Raw genomic sequence first — 12,348 nt, 5'->3', positions numbered from 1 at the left:
CTGGATCCTGAGGTAGCTTGACTGCCAATTTTCTGAGAAAACAGTACACTGATTTCCAAAGTGGTTGCACAAGTTTTCATTCCCACCAGCAATGAATGAGTGTTCCCCTTACTCCACATCCTCTCCAGCATAAGCTATCATTGATATTTTTGATTTTAGCCATTCTGACAGGTGTGAAATGGTATCTCAAAGTTGTTTTGATTTGTATTTCCCTAATAGATAAGACAGTTGAACATGTCCTTAAGTATTTTTTTTTTTGCCATTTGAAATTCTTCTCTTGAGAACTATGTTCAGTTCAGTACCTCATTTTTAATTCAGTAATTTAGAATTTTAATGTCTAGTTTCTTGAATTATTTATATATTTTGGAGATCAGACCTTTGTCTGATGTGGGCTTGGTGATGATCTTCTCTCATTCAGTAGGCTGCCTTTTTGTCTTAATGACTATGTCCTTTGCTTTACAGAAGCTTCTCAGTTTCAGGAGGTCCCATTTATTTATTGTTGCTCTTATTTTCTGTACTACTGTGGTTATACATAGGAAGTAGTCTCCTGTGCCCATGTATTGCAGGCTACTTCCCACTTGATCTTCTATCATGTTCAGTGTGGTCAGATGTATATTGAGGTCTTTAATCCATTTGGACTTGAGTTTTGTGCATGGTGATAGATATGGATCTATTTTCATTCTTCTACAGGTTGACATCCAGTTATGCCTGCACCATTTGGAATGGATGCTTTCTTTCTTCCAGTGTATAATTTTAGCTTCTTTGTCAAAAATCAGATGTTCTATAGATTCAATGCAATCCCCATCCAAATCCCAAGAAAATTCTTCACTGACTTTGAGAGAACAATAATCAACTTTATATGGAAAAGCAAAAAACCCAGAATAGCCAAAACAATCTTATACACTAAAGGAACATCTGGAGGCATTGCCATCCCTAACATCAAACTCTATTACAGAGCTACAGTAATGAAAAAAAGCTTGGTATTGGTATAAAAACAGATACATTGACCAATGGAATCGAATCAGAGACCTGGATATTAATCCACAAACCTATGAACCCAAGGCAATGTACCTTACCCTCTCTGCGGAGTAGATGGGGGTTGGGGTGAGGTATTAGGTGGAGGGAAGAGGAATAGAGGAGTGAGTAGTAACTGGGATTTGTATGTAAAATAATAAAAGATTGTTTTCTGTTTAAATAAATAAATAGGTACTAAAATAAAAAAGTTATTTGGTTTAATTAGATATATGGTTTACTGACACAGTGATAGAGTGTCTAAGATGTACCAGCTCTAAGGTTCAACCCTCAACACTGTGGAAGGAAGGCAGAAGAAAGAGACACATAAAGAGTGAGAAGTGAGTGAATATACACATATGTGTGTGAGACACACACACACACAGAGAGAGAGAGAGAGAGAGAGAGAGAGAGAGAGAGAGAGAGTCTTTTTTCTTATTTATACAGTTTCAGTCAATGGTGACACCATCCACTATTTTAGGAAGGCCTTTTGTTCATTTCCAAGCTGCCCATACTCCCAAAATAATCACAGAGAAACTTTATTAATTAAATTACTGCTAGCCCATTAGTTCTAGCTTTTTATTTCTTAATTCTTACAGCTTAATTTAATCCGCCTCCATTAATCTGTGCATCATCGTAAGTTTGGTGGCCTACTAGCAAAATTTCAGTGTGTCTGTCTCCAGTGGAGGCTCCATGGCTTCTTCCTGATACTGCTATCTTCCTCCAAGCATTCAGTTTAGTTATCCCTGCCTAGCTCAGTTCTGCCCTGCTATAGGTTCAAAGCAGTTTCTTTATTCATTAATGGTAATCACAGCATACAGAGGGGAATCCTTGGTTTTAAAATAAAAATGAATGTTTTAACTTCAACATAGTAAAATTACATATAACAAAATGGATATCAAGCAATAATTACAGTTACAATATTTATATTTACTTTATATTTTATCATAACTAAGAAAAATTATAACTACAACTATAAGTTCTTCAACTCCATCAAAGAATCCTGGATAATATTACCTAAGTAAACAGGCAGTGCATCACAAGCAACTTCCAAAACTCTAGAATTGACAGAGACATCTCACTGCCTTTACTCACTCAAAGTTCTTCTGTATCATTGGGACGTCCTTATTCAGTCTACTGGCCCATAGTATCCAGCAGACTTTCTATGAAGCAGGAAATTTCAAAAACAGGACAGTTTACCAGTCACTTTCTTCTGTATCCTGCAGAATGTCTCACAGACTCTTTCATGAAGCAAGAACCTGAAGGATTGTCTCACCTTTAGGCAAGTTCATCAATCATTTCTCTTTGGGCCATGTACGTCCAGTTAAGCAGCCCAGACAAGAGCAGTTTCTTGCATAAATGGCTAGCAAACTGCATAAGGAGCCCCTTGGATACCCAACAATCTCTTAAAGTAGACTGGTGCTTCCAGGAGCATATATGTCTCACTGTCATAAAAAGTCCTAAATTCCTAAAACATTCTAAATGCCAGGTTCTGAATATCTCTAAAAGATTTAAAGAATACCTATTTAACTGAAATATATCTCTGTACATCTAGAAACCTAACTAACATGACCACAAGCTTGACTATTATAGATGATTATTTATTAACATACAATTTTTAATTATACATTAAAATTATACATTATACATTACATTTTAAATGAGATGGAAAAACATAATACCTTAATCAAGAGCATAAATATGCATCAATAGACAAAGATACATACCAACACAAATTATTCATTTCTATATCAAACATTTATAAACAATATTTGGGACTTTAGATGTAGTTCTCTCCAACTGCTTCCGGCTGTTTGCTGGGAGAAGTAATTTTGGGGGGGTGTTCACGGTGACCTTTCGGCGGATCTTGGTCCATCAAACCACATTAGTCTGGAAGGATTCCACAGGTTCTCATCCACCTTGGAAACAAAAGAAAAACCTCTTTTCCAGAACAGCATATCCTTAGACCCAAATTTTGAAGACAAGATATTTTTAAAGTATATATGTTGGTTACTTAGCCTCTTCATAGGTAAAAAATTCAAAGAAAACACAATAATATACATAATACAGACTCTCTATGTATATTCCATCTTTACATGACTTATTACTTTTCTACAAGTTTAATATTTATTTTATTATCTTTCTTCCTTTCTTCTTCTTCTCTCTCCCAAGGCTCTGTAAATTTTTCAAACACACTGTGTCTTGTTTAGAGGTTTTTTATGTCTGAATCTTTCCTATTGTGTATCTGTAATTCTTTTTTGTCCAGGAGCATTTTTTAAAGTGTTAAACAGGAACTAAGGCTGCTATGTCTTTTGGCTCTGCCCAGTCAAACATGGTGGGGCACTTGTCAATTTAGCATGATCCATGCTCACAGACCTGTTTTCAGGCACATAGCACATCTATACTGCCATTAAATAAGTTGTAGCAGTCAGTTCACAAACCCCATTTAAATGCTTGGCAGCTGGACCTCATCAGAATTTATATGGGCAGCAAGGCCCAGGAAGCTGCAGCCATTTCAAAACCAGGTGGATTTTTTTTTTCCTGCTACTACTGAATCAGAACGACCTCTTATAAGGGAGCTGCAGCAAGCTGCCAGGTGAAAAAAAAAGGGTGGTGAAACTTTGTGTGTGTCTAGCTTTCTCAGGTTTAATGTGGATATAGTCGACCACGTTGGTGTGCCAATTTGTTGTAGGAAGGCCAATTTTTCATTTTCTGGCTGCCCAGACTACCAGAATAATTACACAAAACTGTATCAATTAAATTACTGCTTGGACCATTAGTTCTAGCTTCTTATTTGCTAGCTCTTACATCTTAACCCATCTCCATTAATCTCTGTATCACCATGAGGCCATGGCCTACCAACAAAGTTTCAGCATGTCTGTCTCTGGTGGAGGCTTTATGGCTTCTCTATGAATCTGCCTCTTCTTTCCAGCACTCAGAGTAGTTTTCCCTGCCTAGCTAAGTTCTGTCCTATAATAGGTCCAAAGCAGTTTCTTTATTCATTAATGATAACCACAACATATTGAGGGGAACCCCACATAAATCCATGGAGAGACTCTTGTCATATTATATTATTTACCTTCTTACCCTACCCACAAGTCATGTTTATTCAGTGTGCAATATAAAGACCATACTATTTAGCCTATCAGAGATGTGGTATAGCATTGCGTTTTGTTTAATCTGTTGGGAATCTAGTTTAATTTCCTTTACAATAAACGCACAACCGAAATATTTGCTCATCATTTCAAATACTCATTGACTATATAAGCCTATCTTATTCCTATCCATGCTCCTAGTATAGTTTGGTTATGAATTTCTTACACATATGCAATTGGCATTCAATATTCCATTCATAGCACAATAACAAAATTTTTACCATTAGTCCATATAACACATTTTGTCTGTTTAATTTTCCTTTTCTTGTGCAGTACACAACATGAGAAGTCTTCTTACTATAATCTTGTGCAATTATAGATAACAATAGTAACCTACATTTTATGAAATTCAATTATAAATCTATAATTATCTATAAATCAAATATTTGTGTCAAGAGTCACACTTATAGATATCATTATAAATATTATTGTGTGTTTCTTAAGTATATAATGCAGTATGAATATGACCAAATATTTCATACATGTTGTTGAAACATCAATGGCAAGCTCATATACTCAATTCATACATTTTATGTTTTGTCTTCATGTCCTTTTCCTTCTGTAAAGTTTTTAAAAAAAATTAATGAGATCAAAGAAGATCTCACTAGTTATACTAAATGGAGAACGTATAGAAGGGAGAAATCTCCAATTCTTATTGAACAGAATATTTCATTCAATGAAATGGAGTCCTTACTTAAACAGCAGCAAATATACATAGTAATTGATGAATGCATATAGTATGTGATAAACTCATTGAAACCATCAAATTCTCAAAATATCAATATCTCTGAAGCTCATACAAATCCAAAAAAGCAATCTATGTTTTATTGATATATCATCAATTTGGATGAGAAAATTTATATTTTTTAGAAACTTAGAATTTAAATTATATCAAATTAAAATTGTTTCAGATATTTCTTTTGTTCTATTTTTTAATTTACTTTAAAAAATAACTATTGAACAAAGCCTTTTTATAGTAGAGTATATAATATTACCCTCAGCTTTATTTTTACATTTCTAATTTCATGTTTAAAGACAATTCTTTTAAGTTGCCCTGGCTAGCCTTGATTTCATTCTACAACTTAGGCAGATTCTGAACATATGGCTCTCCTAGTTCAGCCTTCGTGTTTTTTTTTTTTTATAGCATCTTTGTGAATAAATTGGATTGAGTTGCAGAGGTAAAGCTTTGCAAAGAATGCATCCTTGACTGCTATCTTTCCTAATAAAGGCATTGGTTGTTATATTTTTAAGATTAAAAGGACTTGGGCAACACTTTAAGAGTTGAATATTGCAGTGATTTTCACACTTTTTGAGATATACACTTTTAGGCTTAGGTTGAAAGTAGTACCATGTAACAAGGGTAGAGACATGCCTGAATTAGCCCTGTGGTGACAGTTCTCTGATCATTTGACAAATCTTGGCCCAGGGAGTTACAATTTAACAAGTGAAGTAGTAAATATAGAATATTCCTTTGAAACATGAAATCCCTGTAGAACAGGATTCATAAGAAATCTGAAGGAAATTTACATTTCAAGACATTGTTCATTTCTGTTTCCCACTGAGGACTTGCACAGAACAATTGCCCTTTTGAGAGTGCTTTGCTGTAGTAAGAGTCAGTGGCAAAAAATTCCTGCTGCTAAGCCACATTACCAGAGCATGTTGAAAGGACAGTCGTGCAGACCAAAGTCACTTTGTTAAATAACACTTTCTAAATTTTGATGTTGTGGGAAAAAATAGAAACTTTAAGTTTAGTAAATCAAAGCACAGAGCCTTCATGGATTCTATTTTTCTACTTATATGGTTCATTGGGTCATTTAAGAAACCTTTTATCCTGTCTTAATATATAACACAAATAAAATAACTTGTAAAACACATTAAAAGTTATAATAAAAAGGAGTGCTGAGAAATTACATATATGCAAACAATGTGAACTTCACATAATGTATATATTAAAATTAAAAGTAGATGACATTTATGGCGTGGAATATCTTTATTTAAAAAGTGAATATTTTATCAAATGTTGATATATTAATCCACGGTATTAGCATCTAATCCATCCCCAATCATATTTTTAATTTTGTATTCTTTCTCATTTTGCTGTTATTCTAGTCCCACCTTTCGCTTTCTTCTCTCTCTGTCTCTCTCTCTCTCTCTGTCTCTCTCTCTCTCTCTCTCTCTCTCTCTCTCTCTCTCTCTGTCTCTCTCTCTTCCCCCCTCTCTAATATAATACCCACTAAGTCAATTTAGCATGGTAGGCTCTCAGAGCCTGCATGGTTAAAAAAAAAGTGATGTCTCCTGTTCTAATATCCATGAATTACTAGGAGGTCCTAAGATAGAACTGGAATTCATGAGCCTCTCCCTCAGTCAATTCATGATTTTGACTGGCTTGATATTATAGGAATCTTGGGCATTATTTATGGATACCAAATATCAATATGTTAAAATCTATATTTTCAGAAAAATACTTTGAACTTTTTAAAATGTATTCTTTGAGCAAAAATTATGCAAATCAATTTACACATATCAGTTGCTATTTTCTCACAACTCAATAATGGAAGTTTGATTTTTCTCTCAGTATGAGTAACTTTCAACTTATAATCTTTACCATGTTAAAGTCTCAATTTACATATCTATAAAGCATGTTATTTGCATTAGAGAAATTACCTCTTTTAAAAGACCCAACAAATGTTCTAAATGCATGCTATAAATCTTCCCATTTTATAAATTATAGTTTAAAAAGCAACAAATGTAACTAGCCATTTTTCCGACACACCAAAATGCTTTCTAATTTGTCAGGTAATTTTCAGCTTTATTTTCTTGGACCCTTTTAATGAATGTAGAAATAGTTGGAGAGTGTTTTGATACATTATTTAAAAAATTATTAGTTCTTTCCAAATTCCTTCTGATTGAGTAGATAACATGTATGTATTCACATCTCGTTCCTTATATTTAATTATAAAGGTTCATGTCACTATCCAATATAGGATGAAAATATTTACCTATGGAAAAATTGCAAAATTTTATTCATTATTTTTAATACATAAATCTTGGGATAAATTTATTATACATAAATCCTGAAACTAACATATATATTCAGAAAAAGGGGAAATTATTGGTGCATATGAATATAATTTGCATACCACTAAAACACATGAAAATTCAGACATATAGTCAGTAAAATGTGTTGCCTTTAGAGTATAAATATGATCTTCTTCCACCAACTGAGGTTCCTTCACTCTTTCTATCTCCTTTTCTACAATAATCTCTGAGGTTTGACAGTGTGTGGTATATATGTTCTTTTTAAAAGTAAGCATTTCACAGTCACAGTCTCCTATTTTCTTTTTGTGGCCATGTTATGTGTTACTGTAAAATAAATCACAGTTTATTTCACTCAAAACTTCCATAGATGAAGTGTGAGAGATGCAATAATCAATGGGTATAATGACACCAGAAGTTATTTTAATATCATGTCCATTGAGCAGCATCATAATAGTGGAGTATTTTTCAAAGTCTTATAGGATGTCTAGTCATAGGTTATTAGTCCAACAGTAGTGACAGATATGAATTTCATCCTGTGAATTGATATTTGTATTCAATCAGAAAGTGATTCATTACCCCCATGAGATTCATAGCAATATTGCAACGATGTGGAGAATGCTTTTGTATACTAAAGATTTGTCACTCATATTGGCTTAATAAACCACTGGCTGACCAGTTCTCATGCAGGAAGTATAGGCAGGAAAACCAGAATAGGAGAATTCTGGGAAAAAGAAAGGCAGAGAGTCAGTCATAAGTCAGATGCAGAAAAAGCAAGATGAGAATACTGCACTGAAGAAAGCTACTAATCCATGTGGCTAAGCATAGACAAGAATTATGGAATAATTTAAGTTGTAAGAGATATTTAATAATAAGTCTGAACTACAGGTTAAACAGTTTATAATTAATAGAATCCTCTGTATGTTTTTTTGGGAATGAATGATTACAAGATTTGGCAGTATCAAAACTTCCACTTGCAAATGCTGCCCAAACATTTGGCAAGAATTTCCACATAAAGCATGAGATTGAAAATAGTGTGTGAACAGCTGGATAAATCTTGTGAGAAAAGAAATGTTTAAAGGAGTGGAAACAATGCTGCCTCAATGATTTGTGGTAACCATGTTGTCCCTTGCCTTGCTTTCATCAACTTTTTCAAAATCTCATTTGCAGCAAATTATGACTCATGATTTCTACAATTTCTGAAATGGTACTAAGATTATTTATCTAAATGGTAATATTTATTTCATATTACAAGTAAAAGATAGCTGAGAGTCCTTCATGTCATGAAGCTTAATGCTCTATATGTTTAAATTATTTCTTGGGTATATTATATGTTCAACATATTCCTTATCTATATTTCCTAATGTTTACACAAGGTCAGGTTATTTTTAATGCAAGAATGGATCTTATACATCATTACATTAATTCAAGATTTTTCCTAGATGCTACATGATTACACCAAAGCCCTAACTTTTTTATATATGTCATAATAACATTGAGGAATAATATATTAAAATATTCTTTATAAAGAATTAAGAGAATTTCAGGGAAACAAATTACCAAAAAAACATAGTGAACACAATGAGAAGTTTTTTTTTAACAAGTTATTTAGGAAATATAGATATTATAAACTAAATCCAATTCCAAATATCAGAGAAATATTTAACATTAATTTTAATGTCAACTTGTATTAAATAAAACATTGTTTCTTCTTATAAATTAATGTAAATTTATGCAAGTTAAACCTGGAAAGTACATTTAAAAGCTGCAGTATTTTTGAGGAATGTTAATTCTTCCTTCTCATATGTTCTGTTCACTTCTTTCTACACTCCATTTTCTGGTGACATTTCATTTAGGGAAGTTATTTTTTCTTTTGGTTTGCCAAAGCATACACATACAAAGGTGTCTCTCTTAGGGTCCTCATTGTTGTCTAGGTTCTCTGGGATTGTGGTTTGTAGGCTGGTTTTCTTTGTTTTATGTTTAAAAACTACTTATGATTGAGTACATGTGATAATTGTCTTTTTTGGGTCTGGGTTACCTCACTCAAAATAACGTTTTCTAAGTCCATCCATTTGCCTGCAAAATTCAAGATGTCATTTTTTTTCTGCTGTATAGTATTCCATTGTATAAATGCATCACTTTTTCCTTATCCATTCTTTGATTGAAGGTTGTTTCTAGGTTCTGGCTATGACAAATAATGCTGCTCTGAACATAGTTGAGCACATGTCCTTGTGGCATGACCTTAATCATCAGAGAAATGCAAATAAAAACAACTCTGAGATTCCATCTTACACCTGTAAGAATGTCCAAGAACAAAACCACTGATGACAACTTATGCTGGAGAGTTTGTGGGATAAAGGGAACACTCCTGCATTGCTGGTGGAAATTCAAGCTGGTACAGCCCGTTTGGATGTCAGTGTGTTGATTTATCAGAAAATTAGAAAACAACCTTCCTCAAAACCCAGTAATACTACTTTTGAGTATTTATCCAAAGGATATTGATGATTTTTTTATATGTCTATTAAGAATTCTATGTATTTTTCTGAGGAATAGTTGCTCAAGTTATAAGGCTGCTTCTTAGTATTTGCCATTGTTTTTGCTATTAATTTGGAGAAGTTCTTTAGATGCTTTTCAAATTAACAGCTTACCAATTATATGGCTTAGAAATATTTCTCCTAGAGAACTGGTTACCTGCTGGTTGCTATTTGGTCTTCTGTTCTTTGAGAAACATTAGTTTCATTTTTCCAGATTGATCATTTTTAATTTATTGCCTGTTGTTTTGGTATGATGAATCCAAAACACTATTACACAGATACCAGACCAACTCAAGAAATTTTATAAGTCCAGTCAATGCATTTTTTTTTCACAAATTTATTTTGAGTTTAATTTTGAATATGATATGTGAGGCTTCTAATTGATCACTTGTATTTGTGTTTGCATATTCATATCCATTGTTTCATATGTTGTTTATTGAAGAGAATATTCTTCTCTTGGAATACACTTGGAAATTTTTCTAAGATTAGCTGATCATTTTTCCTTGAAATTATTTGTGGCTTTTTTATTCTGATTCATTGTTCTATGAACTAACTACCTTTATGAGAATGAGCATCACTGAAAGGACTATTGCTACTTAACTATGTACATGCAGATTCTTCCTATCATTTGTTGACTGATTTTCTTTGCCTTCTACTCTAAGTTTTGTTTTGATTCATCTAGTTTCACAATGATGTTTGACAACAGGTAATACCTAAGACAAGTTTGAAACTGTCAGAGTTACCTATACTTCAAGAAAGAAAGTGACAAACACATTAAATTCAATTAACATTTGCAAACTTACTAAGTCAACACTTCACAATTAGTCTGATTGATTTTCATAAGCAAAAGAGGGATTTGTAAAATCACAATAGAAAAACAGTGAGATTTGACTGTTTAGAAAATTGTATACATACTTAGCATTCAAACATGGACCTAATCAGAGGAGGCAATGGTTGGATAATCACCGTTTATTGGCATTTTTTATCAAACTCTAGAGATGAGCATAGCATGAATAAACTTGAAGAGATTCAAAAAAACTACTCTCTCCTAAGAGTTCTGCACAAATAAATGAGCTAGTAGAGAAACTGTTCCAGGCAAGTTGACTTTCTGCACAAGTAACATTTTCCATTCTAGTAAAGTTCAACTGACTTTGACTTCCCTGAACTGGCTGTTGGGAAATTGCCCTCAGAGCTTTATTGGAACTGCTGCTGTCTTGGTAATGAAATGTTGTGTTGTGAAAGTCATGCTCAGAGTGTTGATTCTGTTCCTAAGTGACATTGTTGGAGCATAACACATATTTAGTTACCTACCTGACAAGTTGTCTATTTAACACAGGGAAAAATGATCTGACTGTGATTGATGGGCCAGCTGCCCCTTCTCAGTGATGGGGAAAATGAGCTGAGTCAAACCAGATCTAGCTACACAAGGGCAAGTGTGTTTGCAGTGGAATCCTTCATTTCTCTTCATTTAGTGAAGGTTCTCCTTTGTGCTTATATTCCCACAATTTCCAATGTACCAACCACTGTGATTATTGCTTTTTACTCTTCACTTTGAAATTACATTAGAAGCATTACTCTGCCGTGATCTGCATTAGAGAAAGACTTTTTATACATTTTACTACATGCTGTCTGGGTCAAGGACAACGATATTGAAAATTAAAGTCCTAGCTACGGACAACTTACTGAATCATTTACTTCTGGATCCATTTCCTTTGTTCCTTTGACTTGAACTCTTTGTTAGTTTGTTTGCTTTTTACTTGTGTATCAATAAAGCAAATATTTTTTGCATAAAACTAAATAATTATAATTTTGGCGATATACAAAAAATGTAATTCCTAAGGATATTAAAAGCTGTTGCCATATTACTTTCAAGCTCCAAACACTAATGTGATTAACTCTGTTGTGACTATTCAGAAAATGCTTAACAAATGCTTAGTTGAGTGAAAGAGTGGATATTTAGGTGGCAATTTGAAAGGTTCTCCAGATGAAAATAAGTCTTAGAAACACCAATGTAGGTACATAGGGCCAGGTAAGAAAGGAATTAAAAATAGAGAGTTAGAAGCAAGAAGTACTATGAATGAAATTGTCTTAAAAGTTTATAAATCAGTCCTCTCTCCCAAGTGAGGCTGGTGAAGATCTTTTCCCATTCCATAGGCTGCTATTGATAGTGTCCCTTTGCCTTAGAGATACTTTTCTGTTTCCTGAGGTCCAGTTTATTACTTGTCAATCTTAGTGTCAGTGATATTGGTGTTCTCTTAAGAAAGTTTTCTCAGGAGATCTTGATTTTTTCTACTTCCCATGTAGATTAGAACTATGTTAAGTCTCTCTTAGTGTCCTCCTTGTTGCCTAAGTTATTTGGGATCTCCTGAGTAAACTGGGAGCATGTGGATCTTGGAGGAGGGATGGAGGAGGGAGGGGAGAGGCAGAAAAGGGAGCAGAGAAAAATGTAGAGCTCAATAAAAATCAATAAAAAAAAGATAAAGGAAGTTGTCCCCTCTGGCTATATTTTCAAGATCATTTCCCATTTTTTCTCTTATATCAGATTCTTGAAATATGTTGAGATCTTTAATCCACTTCTACTTGAGTTTTGTTCAGGGAGATATAGATGGATA

Source organism: Microtus oregoni, unplaced genomic scaffold (genome assembly GCF_018167655.1).
Source record: "Microtus oregoni isolate MIOR12 unplaced genomic scaffold, Mior012 000003F_ref0000135, whole genome shotgun sequence".
Lineage (NCBI taxonomy): Eukaryota > Metazoa > Chordata > Mammalia > Rodentia > Cricetidae > Microtus > Microtus oregoni.
This window is presented reverse-complemented; position numbering follows the sequence as displayed.